This window comes from Macrobrachium rosenbergii, chromosome 47 (genome assembly GCF_040412425.1).
Source record: "Macrobrachium rosenbergii isolate ZJJX-2024 chromosome 47, ASM4041242v1, whole genome shotgun sequence".
Lineage (NCBI taxonomy): Eukaryota > Metazoa > Arthropoda > Malacostraca > Decapoda > Palaemonidae > Macrobrachium > Macrobrachium rosenbergii.
Genome location: NC_089787.1, coordinates 9,791,185 through 9,811,633, shown reverse-complemented (window position 1 = coordinate 9,811,633; position 20,449 = coordinate 9,791,185).

The window sequence follows — 20,449 nt, the reverse complement described above, 5'->3', positions numbered from 1 at the left end:
TTTAGCTGGCCTTGTGCCAGCACGGGCTCTTGCTCCTAGAGCAGCCCGTAAGATTTATTCATCTAAAATTCACACAAGTCATAAACCCTTGCAGGCCGTAACGTAGTCCCAACCTTTGTCAGGTAAGGGAAAGGGGATTAACTATAGACCTCTGTGTTTCTTCACAGAGGCAAACATACACTTATACAAGTGTAAAACACATGAATATGGAATATGTAAACATAGCCGAACGAATGGTATTCCGACACACACATTGATACAATATTACGGAGGTGACTACAACATCGTCGGAAACATTCTCTGAAAACATCATCTCAAGATTTGTGTTTTCTTCTGACTTCGTGTCAACCGCGAGGTTTGCATGTGGTGGTTTCTCCGAGGCACGCGGTGAGACATCGACTGGTACGCTGTGTGGCTGAACGCGTGTGCCTACACTCTCATGTTTTCAAACGAGATCAACACTATATTGAAGTCAGCTGACATAAATATGTTCAAAACTGCTACCAGAATTTCTGATTGCTATCCCATACTATTCTTGATAAGTGAACATGCCACCGTATCTTTCCATTTTTCATTTCTGATATATAAAAGCAAAGAGCTTTTAATTCACGATGACAAAAAAAATAAAGTTAGAGGAACGAGTTTTTTAAGCAGAATGGAAAAATGGGAAGCCAGCGTCAATAATGGCAGTATGAGTTTCTTTTTGTCTGTATAATTTCACTGAGACTTCAGTTTAAGACCTGATGGAGTAGGAAAAGTTATTTTTATATAAATACTCATAAAATGACCCGAAATGGCGGTCATGCTTTTGTGTAAAATTTAAAACTTCTGACCACAACTTCAAAAAATGGTACCGAAGGAGGTCTGATTCATGCTATCATTTTTTCTTTAATAATTTTCTTATAATTTTTGACGAAATGAATGTGTCCAGTTTTTGTAACATTAAGAGCTATGGAATGGGCACATCCTTATCTGGAGCAGACTTGAATAAACGTAGAAAAAAAAGAGGGCATGACGAGGGTTTCAGGTGGGGGTTATCGAAAATGAACTGGAAGGTTTGTTATCGAGTTAAAAAGCTTCACCGAACCAATAAATACAGCAATTATGATCTCGCGAGAAGAAACAAAAGGTAGAAGTAGCCTTTGAGGAAAAGAGGGTCTTTCCCTTCAGTCAAAATAGCGGCAGCAAAGAAGGGAAATGGAAACAAAATCGAAGGTGAAGGACGTTGATCGTACAGATTACCTGTGAATCAGTCCTGCAAGTTCTACACAACAGTCTTGGTAGCTGAATGAAGAAGTCCCTGTTTCCCCTGTGCAAGTCTAAAAAGCATTGGCTCGAATCCTGACAAGTCCCGATGCTCTTATCATGGAAGTGACAAAACTACCCGGCAAGCGCTCACGTATACTGCAAACGTGTACACACACACACACAAACACGTATATATATATATATATATATATATATATATATATATATATATATATATATATATATATATTAGATGGAAATTGTTATTATGTGGTTCCATAAATTGTTTTTGCCGTTACCATATCCATCATCACAATAATAAGAGAAGTAGAAGAATACCCCGCTGTACTTCAGTAGGTAATCTCTCGTTAATATCGAGTAACCTTGATTCGGAATGTCCTTAGTAACTTATGCAAAAGTGCAAAAGGAATTCCCCACTCTCTCTCTCTCTGTTCGACCATGCAAAGCTCATAGACTATTTTAAATGAATACGAAATCTTCGAACTTCTTAACGTTTTCTGACGCTTACGGCTGAGGAAGAAAACCCATCTGGAACCGAGCCAAGAACCTGGAATTTGGTTTGGAACTAGGAGGGGCTTCTACCTCATTAGCGACCTTTTGGATTTCACGTCAGACAAAACAAATACACACACACTCACACACACACAAGGAGAAGAACTAATTCTGCCATAAATTCAACTAAACCCTATTTGTTGAGAATTAGAGGTAAAAAAAAAAAAAGGAATGCTGTAATCAGAAGTGTATATGCATTACTCACCAATGGTACGGGCTCTGTAATGACAAGACATGATGTAGATCGTCTCTTTTCAATCCTGGGGCCTTCCAAGATTCCCCAGATTCTTCAGATCTGTTCTTCATGCTCTTAATCTCCAGGAGTATGTTATATCTGTCCTTCATCCGGCATATTTATAAAAATAAAATCAGTTACAGTAGGAAAACAGTAGGGTCCGGCCATGAGGCCCTTCCCCTGGGATGCCTTCCCCGAGGGAGCTCGGAGGCCCACCAGACAGGAGACCCTCCCCCGGCGTTGTCTTTCCTGGAGGGATCCTGCCAGGACGGGAAGCAACCCTGGAGGAGGACTTCTCAGACGGGTGGGGGCATCAGGTTCCTCCGAGTCAGACAGCCACGAAGAGCCCCGGATTACGGTAATAAGATAACGATTATGTGACTCTGAGAGAGAGAGAGAGAGAGAGAGAGAGAGAGAGAGAGAGAGAGAGAGAGAGAGAGAGAGGGTTAATACGTAAGGAAGACATTTACTGGATTGTTAAGACATAGTGGTACTTAGAAAAATCATATATATATATATATATATATATATATATATATATATATATATATATATATATATATATATATATATATATATATATATATATATATATTTTTTTTTTTTTTATAAATATTACTGCTGTTCGCCCTCGTAACTTTTGATTGTAAATAATATCAGACTGACCGAGACCGGTAAACGCTGTTGTCTACATTAGGAGCATCTTCAGCTCAAACTTTAACGTCCATTGGAAAGGATAGGTAGCATTTAGCCATTTTTCCCCTATAGGAAAATTTCCATATCAGCCTTAAAAATAGGTGGTCCTAAGGTCCTTTTTTCCTTTCTACCTGTCTCTTGGCGAATGTTTTAACAGAACGTAGACGCCTAGGGCGTGACTGTTTTGACCTAGGCCGGTCAGGGAACAGGAGAGAGAAACTAGCCACCGACGAGAGCAGACGTCTGGAAGGTGGCTCTAACACCGCCTTTGTCTATTATTTCATTAGTGAATGGTGGAGCAAGAAACACACACGAACTTCAGCACGTCCGTTGTAATGCGTGCCAACGCTTCGTCCTTAAGGTAGAGTCTGTGTGCTGTTCGAAACTTCGTCCATTCTTTTAACCTCTTTTCTGTATTTCCAACTCTTTCTTTGTTTCATCCTCCAGCCACCATTGAAGGTAATCGCTTGTACGAAGTCTAGATTAAGTCAAATTATTATACTGTTAGTCTTAAGACCCTGTTTGGGCCGTGGTGCAGGTCTTTTGTGCACTCTAATTAAACTTTAGGTATGCTCAGTGATGTACACAGGTAACTGGCAGACAATGGTCAATGGAAAACGAAAACACTCGGGAAAACTCAATAATATTTATTAACAAGCAAAAAAAAAAACACTAAGTCAATTTTGCAAGTACCTAGGACTCACACTAGTCCTTAATTTATCCTGTGGGATAACCTAACAGCTAAAGAGCTAAACCCTAGACAGAAATGATAATAAAAGAAGAGATGCATAAATAAAAAAAAACTGACAAAAATAATGTGTTTTTCAGAGGTTGGCCAGACCCAAACTTAATACCAATAAATACCTATATCTAATAATGGAGGAAAGAAGGAAAAGGTCGAAAAAGAGAGAAAACACTTAAATTCCTACCTACAAATTACAATCTAAACACACACCGACTAATACTAAATAATAATCAGGCTAATTAGCCATAGAGACCATCAGGGTCTATAAGTAATCAGAAAGATATAGAATTATCGTAACAATATACGTATATATATATATAAAACTTAAAGATAGTAAAATAGAATTATAATTACACAGTTCAAACCTCCTCACTCAGAGACGAAAAGCCGTGATCCAAAATAAACTTATCGCCTTAAGGGAGGCCGTGTTCTCAACACAACTGGACTCAGCTAACAGGAGAGGGGACGAACACACAGGTATCCACAGATGAGGGGGAAGCTGGTGGCGATCTTGCCCGGCCAACACAAAAACAGACTCCTACCTGGTGCTTTTCTCCCTACTTGCCACCTCACGAGCCAGATTGCTTCTTCAACTGCAGCTTATAAGGGCGTCCTTGAAATAATCATAGAAAGCTGCTCAAAACTCCGGGAGTACCGGGAAAAAGCGACGGCACCCAACTCCTTGGACAAGGATATCCACCAAGGTGGCAGCACGACAAAGTCGCAGGTGACAAAGACAGCTGCGACAGCTACAGGACACAAGACGTCGCAGGTGACAGAACTGTACCTGCGAAGGGCAGCTTCAAAAACAATTTTCAAGGAGTAATCCACTAAACGCCAACTGCAGATGTTTCAGGAAGCAAAGTACGGCCCGAACTGTTCAGACAAAACACCGTCCTCCAATCGTCACCACACGGGAGTCGCACCACTCTCAAGAAAAGGTAAACAAAAGACCACAATCGTTAATACGATAGTTCAAACACTTTAACGAGCGGGGAGGAGGCGCAAACTAACGAAACCAAAACAAAGCTTTCCATAAACTGCCTTAAAAATACGTCCTTACATATTAATTCCTTAAAACTAATACACTTAATACTAGATTACTTGATATTGCAAAATTGAATAAGTGAAACTCTTATATTTACGTTAACTCTAATAGTTAGCGTTAGCCGAATTGTCCCAGTAAGTCTCGGGATTTAGGCAAGCAAGTCATTTTTAATACTCTGGTATTCGTTATGCCTAGCGTTCAATGTTTGGAGGAACCGTTGCGTTTGAATCTAAAATCATCTTAACGAGTAGAGATTCTTGTATGCGTCCGCAGTTGGTGGACGTTTATTATAAAGTCTTTATTCCTTGAATATTCTTTGTTAAGGTTAATTACCCTTAACTGGCGACCTTTGGCTAATTAACGACTGTCTTTGAGGTTAACTCTTGGCTTCAAGTGACAGGTTACGTGTATTCTTGGTTTGCAGGGCCGTGAAAATTACGTAAATTGAACAATAAATGATCAGCCAAGACCCTACACGTAACAATAATATATATATATATATATATATATATATATATATATATATATATATATATATATATATATATATATATATATATATATATATATAATTATATGTGTGTGTGTGTGTGTGTATCTTATTGATCATTAGTCGATAATTATGGGATAGGATTAATAATCGGTTGTCTTGTAATAATAATGAACAGCCTGTAAAAATAAGGCATCCCTTCTTACAAATGGTCCCTTTCTTATTCAAAACACTGTAAATCCCCAGTGAATCTGGTGACGCAAAATGGGTGAACACTCGTGAACTACATCCCGAGAAAACATGCGAGGAAAAAAGCTCTTCTTCATATCAAAAAGCAAATACAATAATTCTCAAATATGGAGTATATAAAATTGCACATACCTCGGCCACTTGGAATTATGTACCTGATTGTGACAGCAATTAAAAAAGGGTGAAACAGGAACGATGCAGTAGCGCCCGCAGAAATTTGATCGGGGGGGGGGATTTTCCACATCACCCAGTCTCCCTCCCCCAAAACTGATGAAGACCCAGCCCCACCTAGCAGAGTTGTACCACCAAAGTACAGATTTAAATATTGCTTTATTTTGATATTATTACAAATGAAGCAACATTAATTTTGCAATAAAAATACCAAAATTATTAGTGAATGATTCCAAAATCAAAATGGTATATGAATTATATCTTTCTTTCGAAATTTTATAAATCCTGTAATGCCTTTGATTAATCTTAGATTATCGTGAAAGGCAAACTATCACTACAATATAAAGTCAAGTCGCCTCTTGACCTTTCTAGAAAATATACCGGTAACAGAAGAATTTCCTGATGATTTTCTGATAAGGTACGGTGAATATATAATTTGGCAAGACCATTCAGTTAGTCTTGTCCCATTGTTGCCCTTCTATAACTCTTTACGAGATTGAGAGTATAAAAGCTCCTCTCGGCAGGTGCAGAAGAAACAGGCAAAAATGCATATACTCGTATTTGTAACAGCCTTCTAGTTACTGGATAATTTTCAGAACACTTTTCTAAAGTCTCTCACACTGACAATTGGAGAGAGCCCTTTTCAACTGCATCCCACCTTCCTCTCCAAAGTTTGTGTTCAACTTCATGTTCCTCAGCATCGGTTATATAGTCAAGTACATATAATTTTTATACATATTCAGTGCAGGAACCAAGTCCTGGAATGTGGTGCGACTGAAATAACTTGGCATCTTTGAGCACAATGACCTAACAAATCTGTGATAATAAGCAAAACTCATGAAACTGAGCAATGACGAAATCCAAAAATAGCCAAAAAATGGCTCTCCTACAATATTCCTCTACACTGCTGTGTATATGGTCGTTAGATCTGTATCGCTGACTGAAATCTACTCTAGGCATTTTAACTTCAATATTTAAGATACTTGAAATTTCTGTGGCAGATTCGAAGCATTTTTTTTTCACCTCGACTTAGGGGGGGAAGGGGCACGTGTCCAAGTGCCCACGCCCGCCCCGCGGGCGCTACTGGAACGGTGACAATTATTTGCTAAAGGAAACCTGTCAGACGTTATGCATGTCTATGAATGCTTAGACAGGCACATATAAAAATTACAATTCCATAAAGAAACGGAGATTTAGCGTCTTCAAATTTCGACAAACATTTCTGGTGCTATTTCATTTCATGAATACTCACATTTGTTATGAATGGAGACTATATTCCATTCATGAACCATCCGTCAACATCCAAAATATCGAGAAAATTCGTCCTCCTTTCAAAACCTATCATAATAAATTTCGTTGAAAAACATCATTTTATGGTATCCATCCCACCTGACTCAACATCATTGAAGCTTCGTATGAATACCGAAAACCAACAGGTCATAGCATCACAGCGCTGCCCTTTCACACAGGGAGGAACAATGCATTCAGCCTGTTTGAGCCCTGTCACGCGTCCTAACTAACCTGTTCCTTGCATATGTTGCAATGTCGACACAGCTATAAACCCTTCTGAGCTGTTACAGACTCCTGACCTCGGCACGAAATGAAGCTTGTATTTTGCTTCGTTCGCCAAGGCTGACGTCACCTGACACTGAACAAGCGCTTTTCCTTGACAGACGACAAACAGTAGAGACTCTGTCAATAAGAGAACCAGACGATTTTGTTTTCTTTTTAGGAAAACAAAATATATATGAAGCCTTATGTAGTCTTTACATCTGCAAGCAACTTTGAGTGACTGGAAGAGATGAGAAATACATTAATTCTCATCATTTTATGTAAAGGAAAAAATAATAAAATTCTTCTTTCTAGAAGGATAATTGGGGTTGTACTTCATCATTTATTCAACTTACACCAAAAATGTGTAATATAAATCTTAGTAAAAGTGAAAAAAAAAAATTATCATTATATTACTAGTTTCATATCTATTTTTATATTAGAATTTTACTTTTAGAAGTTGATATTCTTCCCAAAAATTACAAAAAAAGTTTTTTTTTTATATTTTGGGTTTTCTGGTTCACGACCACCAGGTGCTCTTGTAACAAATATAAACTGACCATGACGAAGTATATGGAGTTTATACTTTAACAAAATAACAAAAACCAACAAACAAATGACAGCAAAATTCAAAAACTTTTATTCAATTTTCAATAACATGTTTTTTCTTTTTTCATCGGTGATAAATAATCATTGCTATTTGGTCTTTGAATTGTCTTTAATTAATGTTTATTTGAGAACCTGAAAATGATGTTTTTAGGTGCAGAAAGTTGCTATGCTTACTCGTAGTCTACGGGTAATTGACGTCTTTTTATGTCTTAAAAAAAACCGACAAGGAATCGTTTGGTGAGACGTTTAGGACTAGGAGGAGAAATATCCAGCGGGTTACTTTATGGCTTAATGACGTCATCACACAATACCAGATAAGAGAGCCAGCAAAGAAATCTGGAAGGGATGGAAGGAGACCTATGAAGTACATGGACGCCGGTCCTTGAAGGTAATATCTGAAAGGTCAAGATGGAATTCCCGAGGAATTCTACGTTTGATGAGGACACGAAATGGCCATCAGGGCAAAATGATAAAAAGAAATCGGTTGAATGTACAGGTGATTAAAAAGAATCACTCTAAAGGTAGACCTCTTTTCCATATGCATAGTATAGGTTATTAAATTCTTCTTTTCACTCACTTTGTCGTGAAGAGTTTCGTTCCATAAACGGAATGGAACCCCGTAGAGGGGAGTGCCATCAGTGCACCTCATGCGGTGCACTGTAGGCATTACTTAAGGTTATTCGCAGCGTGCCCTCGGCCCCCTTTCATTCCTTTTACTGTACCTCCGTTCATATTCTTTCTTTCATAGGACTTTCTACCCTCTCTATCACTTGTCTCACAGTGCAACTCCGAGGTTTTCCTCCTGTCACACCTTTCAAGCCTTCTTACTGTCAATTTCCCATTCAGCGCTGAATGACCTCATAGGTCCAGCGCTTGGCTTTTGGCCCAAATTCTATATTCAATTCAATTCTATAAACGGAATGAAAAATATAGAAAGACCTCAGGTTGATGAAGATGGTGCTGAAGAAATTCGTGAAAAAAAACGAGATTCTCGTTCACTTCCCGTGAGGGAAAACCCTCTCTCGTTCCAACAGCATCACCTTAACCGAACCTTCAGACGGCTGCCGAGGAAATCATCTTGGACGGAAAGTTAACGATGTCATTTGGAAAATTTGTCCCACAACCCAACAATGATTTAACTTGAAGCATTAATTCACTGCCTCAATCCAATAAAGCAACAGCTATCGTGAGAACACTTCAGACACATTAAAAATTCGGATTTGACCATGATGGAAAATTACTTTAGTTTAATGATTTGGTTTTGATTTTTGTTCTTATTTCATTAATTTTATTGATGTATTTGTTTTATTGCTTTAACATCAGGGTATGTTATTCATGATTCACGTTAATGCCGGGTAAAAATAAATAGATAGATAGATGGATTAAAGTCTCTATCTCTCCAACAGATGTGCAGGGCCAAAGAGAGAAAGTTTTCCCTACAGTGGCATAAGCAGTCTCTGCTCAATTAATCTTTCCTCTTTTATCATATTTTCTTTTAATTTTTTTTCTCAGCTTCTGCATTTTCCTAGGCTTCGCTTATTAGCTGTTCCGCGGGTATCATTTCTTCTCGCTGACGCGTCTGCACAACTTTCTGGACACCAAATGTTTATGTTGGAGAAGGTCCTCATTTCGAAAAGTTGACAGCTGAGGAGGAGAATGGGATCTTTGTCAAACCTTTCATCTCTGTGACTAAATAGTGTTCTAATAATGCTCTTTTCAAATGCTTTATCATCTGTTGTTATATTTCATAATAATGAGACATACCACAAAAGGGCAAATGGCAAGGGAAAAAAAAAAAATTAGTATTTGGGGTCCATTCTTGGCTAAAAGGACTAGCAATAATACAGTGGACGACAGGCACAAATATCTGTGGTCATTGTTATTTAAATGGTAGAGAGTAGATTTTTTACCACGTGATTTCTACCCAGACATCTGCAACGCGTGTTATTATCTCATGAGCATTGCTTATGGTGTTGGTGAAATCAGATTGCCCTTTACAATAGTCAGAGCATTCCTGAAAATGTCACCATTTTCCAGATCTGTTTCGTTTAAGACAACACGAAGAAAAATTGACTTTTAAAGACCACAACTGGTATAGCGCTAATTTACAGTGACCTTCATCGGTGGAAAACTTCTTAAATGAAAAATCCACTTTAAAGCTGAGAATCATTCAAAAAGGAGAATGGCATTCCTCTCACCGGAAGATATTGGTTCCTTCCCAACGATAATATCTGGTGTCCAAAAGTTTTCCAGACGCGTCGGCGAGAAGACATAATATCCTGGTAAGCTACGAAGCGAAGCTTAAGAAAAACGCAGAAGTTGAGAAAAAAAGAAGGAAAAATGATCAACGAATGGAAGAGACTAAATGAGCAGCAGTAGCTTATTCTACTTAGGGAAAGCTTTCCCTCTTTGCCCAAGCAAGTTTGGCTGATAGATAATAACTTTTATATATCTATGTACCTATCTCCCTGCCTATCTATCTATCTGTCTATCTATTTATCTATCTACCTTTTACTGTATCTCTTCTTATTCGGCAAACTCTTGAATCATGACTGAGAGTAGACGGAATTTGATGTGCCGTCCCGTTTCGCTTTTGGTCAGGCGATAAAACAAATACAAAACACAATAAACCAAACATCCTAATGATTTAACATTCACCGTCTTAAACTATTAAGGACACCGAAATAACAAACGAACTGCAGAATCTACTGGCCGAAGCCTCCTTTTTGATTACAAACATTATTTGAAACGTTTCAGGTGACATCTTTATTTACGTCAAGGGATCATAACCGCGCAGAGTAGAAAAGGGCTAGCTAGCTGCACGTTTCCTATTGCCAGTGATCATTTCCCCAGACACGATGGAACGCACCCAAACAATGACGCGGCACTGGCAATCACTTGCGTCGTCTTGACAGTAACTAAAAACATTGCACGCAGGATTTCCGTTGTATATTGCGCTGGCAGATCACTTTCTGAAAGGCGTGAGCGTTTAGATCGATGTAGATCAAAGGCTGATGAAGTGTTCGATCACCACTTTCTGATTCCGTATACGTCCTAACGACAGATTTTCCTGAATATGAAGACTCTTATCAAAACTTTCCTCCTTTTTTTGATCTGATTATTGCCATTAGTATTATGGTAATGATGATGAGGATGGCGGCGACTCGCACCAGTTTTAAAAGTATGAGGTAGAAAAAAAGACAGAATTCTAAAAATATAGAAAAAAAATTTCTCTACAAGTATTACCTTCGAACGGAATCTAAATATAATTTCACTTCGAATAAAGTAACAGAACTAAAGAAGTAAAGTTTAGATGTCAAGCACTTTGGAAACAGTAGAATCTGAAGAAACTGAGGGTATTTTTGTAAATAATAATTAAAGACTAATTATGTGCTAATAGTGCAATAGTAACTAAGGCAAACTTATTATCAAGCGCGAGCAGAAACACAACTATCCCAAATGAACTTCCTCAGTGCCACAAACGTCACGCAAATTTCCACAGATCTTCAATTTTTATTTTTTGAGTGCAGATCCACATGAGTCTCTCTCTCTCTCTCTCTCTCTCTCTCTCTCTCTCTCTCTCTCTCTCTCTCTCTCTCTCTCTCTCTCTCCCCACGAGTTTATATCACTTTCAATCACCACTGAACGCCTCTCATTTACTCGGGGTATATTCAATAAAGTGAAGGTTCTTTTTTGTTTATCCCATATAAGGGTGAACAATTCCTCAACAAAAACAACAGCACCAATTATAATGACAATGATAATAATGATCATCTTTTTTCAGACTATCTCTATATGTTGTGCTATCTATGTACTACCTGTTTATTAACTATTTATCAGTATTTGTGTGATTTGTCCTGGCATGAGACTCGTTCCCTGTGTGATTAACTTCATTAATTAATTATCGGTGGACGAAAAAGACACTCGTAAGCGTAGAAATATTCTTTATAAAAAGTAAAAAATATTCATTTCAGGACAATTTTTTATTGCACACTCAATACCACTCCCTATCACGCGGAGAGAGAGAGAGAGAGAGAGAGAGAGAGAGAGAGAGAGAGAGAGAGAGAGAGAGAGAGAGAGGGGGGTTAGGAAAGAAAAACTCTCGCAGTCATACAACTGATATTGATTGTGCGTGATGTGTGACATCGTAATCATTTCCTTTATAATACTTATGAAGGTAACAAGGGAAAAAGATTCAAAAAAGAAAATGAGCTCTACTTTTCTCATCTCGTGATTATGGAAACTGGATCTCACTGTATATGATATGAGAGAAAGCCAGACAGAGAGAGACATAACAATGAAGATTACAGAAGCACAAAGGATGTATGATTGCAATAAAAAAATAAATATATTCAAACACCCAAGGATGATTTAATGGTTGCTGATAAATTGAAAAACATGGTTGTAGAATTAGCTGTGCTCACGGAATGTAGGTTGCAGTGTCATCAGGAAAACGAATAGTATAAAGTGTATTGCATTCTTTGGTTGAATGTCCACCACTGAAGGGAGAAACTGGTTGTTATCAATAGCACTTGATTCGTTCTGTGTAACAACATGAGCTACTTTTGGTGTCTCTCACCTCGGGTGGCAAATCCGCACAAGAGACCAATGAAAATGACAAGCGACAAATTGGCCTCCACAGAGAGTAAGAACTGTCTTGGCATAAGGCCCAAAAACTTGGAAACATTCTGAAACGACAACTTCATTCCGTCATTCTGTTAACTTTATGAAACATGCTTCATGATTCATGCTGGAGGTATGGACACATTTGACCAACTTCCCCTCCCCACAAAAAAAATATTAAATGTGTGATGACGGTTTTTAAACTCAAAATTGTCTTTAGTGGAACTAAGCCTATATCGCCTAAAGGAAAAGATCGTTAAAAACTTCAAATAGATTAACGTAACTGATTGCACGTCATAGCTACTGTCCGTCGTGTTCAAGTAAAGTTTATGGGAATGAATCCTGCAAATATCTCTCACAAAGTATAAATTCCGAAATAAAATCCACACTCCTTCATTATTAATATACTGTCAATTATCCTGCAACTAAACCTCTATTACATCAATTTTAAAAATAAGTCTCAAACTATTCCACAATGTATGGTAATAAATTTTCCAGCTGACTGGTTCCTTGCCATCTCAATGAGCTTTGAATATATACATACATAATTACATACATACATAGCCTACATACATACATACATATATATATATATATATATATACACACACACACATACACACACACATATATATATATATATATATATATATATATATATATATATATATATATATATATATATATATATATATATATATATATATATATATATATATTAGACTACCTCGCTGGGCACGCTACCTATTGACATCATTACAGTAGCGAGCATCAGAGGTAATAATAAAATATCAAGAAATGTTTAGTAAATTAAATCCAGTGAAGATCTGTCTTCTCTGTCTGTCTGACACACAAAAAGAAAGTCTAGTTAGTAACAGTTAAAAGGATATTCTCTTTAAGCCATAAAAAAATGCTTACACTCAAACGAGCCAGAGAGGACTGTAGTGTAATTTCAGTTATTCATGAGAAGAGAGCGCGTGGGAAAAGCAATTTCACCCTTTTGCAGATGTTTCGAAAATATACGATGGGTGTTCAAATATGCAGTCCGATAGTTGCGCCATTAGTGCGTCCTTTTGGGGGAGATAAATTCCCTCAGTATGCGCAGATGGCACAAGTAGATGTATGTCATTTTCTATTTCTTCCTAAAATCGTAAACCGTAATAATGGTTGGCTACTGTTAGTTTAAATAATTCCTAAAATATTCCTGTCCAGATGAAGGTGTTGGAGGGATTTCGTCACGTGGAGAGAATGAAGATGATGAGAGACGAAAAATATGTATGGAAGGACGTAAGGACGACGAGCACTCCTGAACCCTTGGGAGGAAGGGAACCAAAAAGAGACTGCCGGCTGCTGCTGCAAAAGAAGGACCTGATTTATCAAGAAGCGTCAGGACTTGGCCAAATTCGGAATGAGCTGTGCTTTGAGTGTCAAGCATGTCGATGAGCTGATGATGAATATCTGTGGGAGAGGAGGAATTGAGGCCAGAAATAACCATTCGTGCGATGAGCAGATATATATATATATATATATATATATATATATATATATATATATATATATATATATATATATATATATATATATATATATATATATATATATATATATATATATATATATATATATATATATATATATGTGTGTGTGTGTGTGTGTGTGCGCCTGTGTGTACGTGTCGTATGTATGCCTGTTTATATCATAGATGTTTTCTTTGAGTTGTACAGTTACCCGAATTTTCAAGGAAAGCGAAAGTTCAAATGCTGTGCACGTATGAAATATTAACGACCTAATAACTGGACAAAAGTGAAGACTGAATACATGAGCTGTCCTACTATGAGATTCAGGGCCTCTGTAACACGGTTTTTTCGCAATAACTTTTTATCCATGCATTTAATAAATATAACGCTTATTCAGAATACACATTATATCTACGCATAAATTTTGACTGCATTCTGCATTACGTAGGTTGAATAAATTTGGTACTTACTGTATAATGTAAAAGTGACTTTTTTTGAAGACGGGCCAACTTCCTCAGAGAAAAGGTTTCTAACGCACTCGTTACGTAACTTATTTCTTCCCTCTTTCTCGATGGATGATTGGCTATACGTAACGAAGCCTAGACCTCTGGCAACAATGACATAAAAATTTAAATACAAGCAAAGCAGTACACCTTTATGAACTCTGAAACCTATCCACCGATAATTGTCATAATGAACAAACCAACAAAATATCTTATTAAATACAAAAACACTTCGATTATTAGTCTAACTCCCAAAATAAGTTTGCTAAGAAATTACAGTCTACTTTATAGGTCACAATCAGATTGACAAGATGTAGGGAATAGTTGGTAATTTTCAAAAACATAGTAGACATGCTTGATTTGATAACTGCTATATCCAATGTCAAGCAATTTTTATCTATTGGCTATCTACCTATTTACTGAAAAAAAAAAACAGTCGGTACCGTATTTTGGCTTTAAACCTTCACCAATAATTATCGTCAGAATGATGACTTCATGAGGCTCCACCCACTTTGGCCTCGTTATAATTCAGGATAACAATGAAGGCTATTGGATTAGAAAATTTAACTTCTGACTATAAAAACTCATTTCTCGAGTAGTTATAAGAAGTGCTAAATGATCCTCAAGGATACCTGCAGTTGGCCTAAACGTTTAATTCATGTATATTACTGCTATTACTACTGTTGCGGGACTACTGCTACAGTAGTATTTCTACGCTAGCACAGATACCACACCCAAATCTATGTATCGTTCCGCCATTCATAAAGTCACGGTCGTAGGGCCTAAAGAAGAAGAAAAAAATATATCGGATAATCCGTTGGTCTGCTGGAGATTTTAGCACATATAAGCTTGTATTTACTTTTGATAAAAATCTTATTTTAACAAAATTAGTTATATAAAGACTGTTTTACACAATCTCTCTCTTTTCTCTCTCTTGGTGGCATAGTGAATAGTTAATGGAAATTTTCAAAATCCTGAATGACATTACAAGTATTATAATCACGTTATGCTAAATACAAATCAGACCATAAACATTGGATTTAAACTAGAAACTGAATAATTACCTATTCAGGCTATAGTAAGTAAGGCCACGGGCTTTCTCTTGACTGTATAAAGTTGCAAGTTGTAAGACAAATGCAGTTTTGCAACCACGGGGACAATTCCAAATCCTGTTAGCCATTCTTGACTGCTGTGGGTTTCAGAGCCGATGGAACAAGGTGAATGAGTTTCTGTCTGGTGGATGGGCGGGGCAACATTTCGTCAAACGGTGTTTACCTTGCTTACGTAATGAATGTTTTTCGACTCTTGGCTCGTAATCATTGGCCATGGCGTCGGCTAGATAATTTTTACTCTATAAAAATTAAAACTATCGGGTTTAGGTTATTGATAACGCTGACAAAATTTGTGTGCGGTTGTAAAATATACATATGTCAACTTCCAGCTACATCCGATGCTTTGATTAGGAGCAAAGTCCAAAAAACCGTGTTACAGAGGCCCTGAATCTCATAGTAGGATATATTATAATTTTACTTATTAAGTTAATAATTCAATGCTTATACAGCAACGCTTGGGCACGGTGCACGATTTTACTCGAACTAAGAATTCAGTCAAGTTTTAAGTCGATATACTTATAAGGTTCCTTTTATCTACAACACGCAGAGTATCCCACAAAGCGTATTTCCTTTTTCTTAATGGTTTAATTAACATGTTGTTTGGGGGTCATTCTGCCTCTCTCTAGGCATTCACTGATTCGTAAAACTTCCTAGAACAGTAAACCAAAGGAGATGCAATTTCTTATGGTTCTATAATAACGCTTCTAAAGAAGGTATGACAGAACTTGAGTAAGTCTACTCCCTGCTGATCGTCGTTTCAGATATTCCACAGAAATACTTTCAGCCACTTGAGGTCACGTGATAAGGCTGTTGGAGGGTGACTCGCAGACAAGTAAAACGGTTTTTCTTTTTTAGGGACACAACTGTTCCATTGGTTGCTTTAACTTCCGCTTTGAAGCTTGTTCTCACTTCTCTTTTCAATAAAGATCTTATCTAAAGACAGTTCCTTCCAGAGTTGGACGATAAAGATGATAAAGTTTACATTTGAAATAAAGGACAACAACAAAAGCAGCTATAAACTTCGTTCCTCGGTTTATTTTATCCAATAACCACAATAAACCGTTGTCAGCTCATGTGTGACGACATTTTAGTTTTCATTAGGCATTATGTAATTTAAATATCACTTTAATTTTACGTTACTTCATCATTGAGCTAATAAATCTTATTATATCCTAAACAATTTCCTTGTAGGCAGTTCAATTCCATTTCACTTGTATCCACAGGAACACGAAATCGTAGTGTCCTTCTCCTGAATCCTTTCCGAGGAATTCTCTCTGCGAGACTTTTCTTCCTTCGAGGAACCGAGGAAAATTTCCTCAGAAATTCACTCTTTCACATTTCTTTTATCCATTCCTTTAATAAAAGGACCAGGAACTCAGTTATCTTCAATTGAGATTTCAGTAAGGGAAATTGAAAAGGAGCCATTCAATACCACTTTCGAGATTTTAGTGATTGATTGATTTCGATTTCCTTTGCACACGTTTTCCGTGTTAACTTTTACGAAGGAATTTAGATAACATTTATTAGACATTGGTACAGATGGTACACACCCAGATTTTTTTTTTTTTTTTTTTTTGAAGGGGAGGGGGGGATGCAAGAAGGTGGCCAAATCACCTTGTACACTCTTTGCACCTTTCATTAACCAAGGAATAGGGGCAGAGAATATCCCAAATGCAAGAGAACAGCGCCGTTTTTGCTCTCAGCTCGCTTTCACAAACCAAGAAGACTCGTCCCCGGGATCGATCAAAGCCGTGGCTGGAACGGTGTGGGTGGTGATGACTTATCCAGGTCTTCTGGAAAGTCTGTTGTCTCTGGATTGGTCTGCATTGAAATAGGTATTGGTAGTTGGCCCTGTGTGACGAGAGGCAGTCATGGCATAAAGACTTATGAGGCTAAGAACCTCATCCCAGAAGAGTGTACGATGCCCTTGATGTTATATGTGTCACATTAAAGCAATCAGAAATTAAGTAGAGTTTCATATATTTTCATACATTTTCTAAGCAAGAAATAAACAAGTATATGTACGCAAATAAGCTGAAAATTAAAAAATGAGACTAATTGACAAGTCTTTCAGATAACAAAGTGCCTGAAGAAACTATGCTATTCTAACTATTGCAGAAGACCCTCATTCATCCTCAAGCATTGTGAACTGACTCATAATTCTTATATACATTTCAGGAAGGAAAGCAATATGAAACTTCCTCCCGTCTTTTACCACTTCATTACTTTTGAAGACGTTTCACCTCCAAGACCTCCAAAAGCCTTCCTTTGCCCCTTCTTGAGCAACCACTTCGCCCTCCTTTGAAACACCTTAGAGAGTTCCTCTCTCTCTCTCTCTCTCTCTCTCTCTCTCTCTCTCTCTCTCTCTCTCTCTCTGGGTATGTGCGAGAACCCTTTTTGTATCTGACCAGTTATAAAAACGCAAAGAAGTTTGCCTTAATGAAATCTTGAGGTTCTTATTCATAGTATTACAATGGCCATCATGTGTATTTTGTCTAATTTTATGAAGCTTATAGGCCGTTTCACATCGGATGCGATGCTATTCGCGCCACGCTGTGGTAGCCATGCTGCGTCACGTGGCTTTTAATTGCTGGCATTGTTTTAAGAGAGGCTGTTCACAGCGGCTGCGAGGCTACGCTACCGATGTCCGCAACATAGCTTCCAAGATTGCCGGGCGAGCGATTTTTGTGGATGTAGCTCGCCTCGCGCATGCGCACTTGGGTCTCACAGCAGATGTTCCCGCCCCCGCCCCTGCCTTTGGCTTCATTGGTGTCCTTCTTCTTAATATCTTGTTCTATGAATGATAGAACTTCAGAGAACTGAGCTGGAGAGAGACAGTCTTAAATATTGTCTAAATTTCTCCTCATCCATTCCCAGCTCTAGAACAAGATGAAGATATTCACCAAATTCTGGTCTTTTCATATTTGTGCCATGCACCCACTTCTTTTTTCTCTTATTCACTGCTAAACTTAACAGTAATAGCTCCTCCTCCTCCTCCTCCACCATCTCAAGGGACCACAGCGCACCGTCCCCCATCGCTGCAGCAAAGGAACTGTGTTCCCAGACATTCAAATACTTCGGTGTGAACACACGCATAGCGAGTATAGCTAGCATGGCTCCGTAGCATAGCGTACCGAGCTTAGCATCGCATCCGGTGTGAAACGGCTTTAACAAGTCTCCTTTGCTTAAGTGAGTTTTTTTTCTTTTGGTGTTATGCAAGTTATAATAACAAAACATTCAGATTGAGAAAGAAACACGAATAATCATGTTCGCTTATACTGACAAATCTGCAAAAACGATCACACAGGTAAACACAAATAACGCTCAGTGAAAAACACAAAACAAAAAGAAACTAATACAGACTGAGGGAAATGGCCTGGCCACAATCACCGCCATCATAGACTCGATGGATCGACAAAGCGAAAGCGATATGTCGGACACGATCGATGACTGTCAGAGAGATTAAAACCAGTCATATTAATCAGGCCTGGATGGACTGGCGCTATCGTACTTGTCTTTTATTCTGTTATATAAAAAAAAGTCGGTTTCGGCCGGATAAAAATAGTTTTGCCCTTTTGTTCCTGGCAAACCATAGATACTTGTATTATATAAACGGTCACTGATCATAAAAATTTCACCGCTGATGCAATGGGATTTGCAGCAATGGAAATGTATCGGCAATACATGATATTCACTGATTAATTTCTTCCTAAACCATCCTCATTTTCCTGGCAACTACTGATTTTAACAGATATAGTTCACCTCTTGCAAAAGTTCAATACGTAGCTCGACAACTGACATCAATTAGGGAAGGACAAGAATAGAAGACAATTTCCGCTTCGTTGTTGGATTTTGTACTTCTCGCCTAAAATACCTTTTAGCCACAGTCCGTCAAGACTCTCTGTTCCCTAAACAAAAAATAGACAATAATAAAATGCAGAACTTGCCTGTCTTTAGGATTCTGCTAGGAATGTTTCTCGCGTTACAAAAAAAAAAAAAAAATACGCAATAGGAAATTTGCACCGCCCACCAAGTTACATTTGAAAAGCTTCGTATTTAAAAATCGATTGATACTAGACTTAGTAGATTTTTCGCAGAAGTGTTAAAGATGCGAAAAAAATCTTGATGCCAAATGTATTTGATAAGAGATATCCAATTGTTATGGTAATTGCTGGTCCATGTGAACAAGCGATGTGTTTCGGGCTGGGAAGACGAAAGCTGTAATTGAAAAAAAATCAAATAAAATATTTATTTAGAAAAACAAATGAGAAAGCATTCCTGTTGCACTGGAAATCCTGAAACAGGCTTTTCATGCAGTGCTTGAATCATATCCGCAGAAAACTCCAGGCAGGGCGAGTGGCCCTCGTGGAATCAAACGGCGATTTCTGTTTCTCAAACTTTCGAGAGAAGAAAAATGGATATTTCTGAAACGACTCTTTCACGGGCTACAGTCTGGGCTGGGAGTTTCAAGCTTTTATGCTTTTCTCAGGATGATTGCCATTAAAACTTCCACTGCCTCGCTCATTCAAGGTCGTTTGTAGCTTTTCTTTTACTATTAGAAGACATGAATAATAAAAAAACTATCAAAAAAGGATATTCTGGCAGAGGCATCCAAATGAAAAAATATATAGAAAATTATTTCGCTTTGATGAATCGAAACAGCAACATGCAATATAACACACACACACACACACACACACACACACACACACACACATGTATATATATATATATATACTGTATATGTATATATGTATATATATATATATATATATATATATATATATATATATTATGTATGTAAGCAAAATCATAAATTTTCTTATCTCCTGGGCATTCGTAGATGAGACGTTTGAGGCAGTCCTAAAAAGGATTTACCTTACAAATGCCAAGCCCTGAGTCTCGATCGATTCCACCGAAGACGCCGCCGCCCTTCGGCAGAATGCCCTCTAGATGACTCCGAGTCTCAACTCCTCATAGACACAGCGTCGAAGGACGCTTCCCGCTCCTCGATGTCAACGTGGAAGTGAGCGAATACAAGAAAACATGACGACAGACGCAAAATCAACTCCCGTAGAA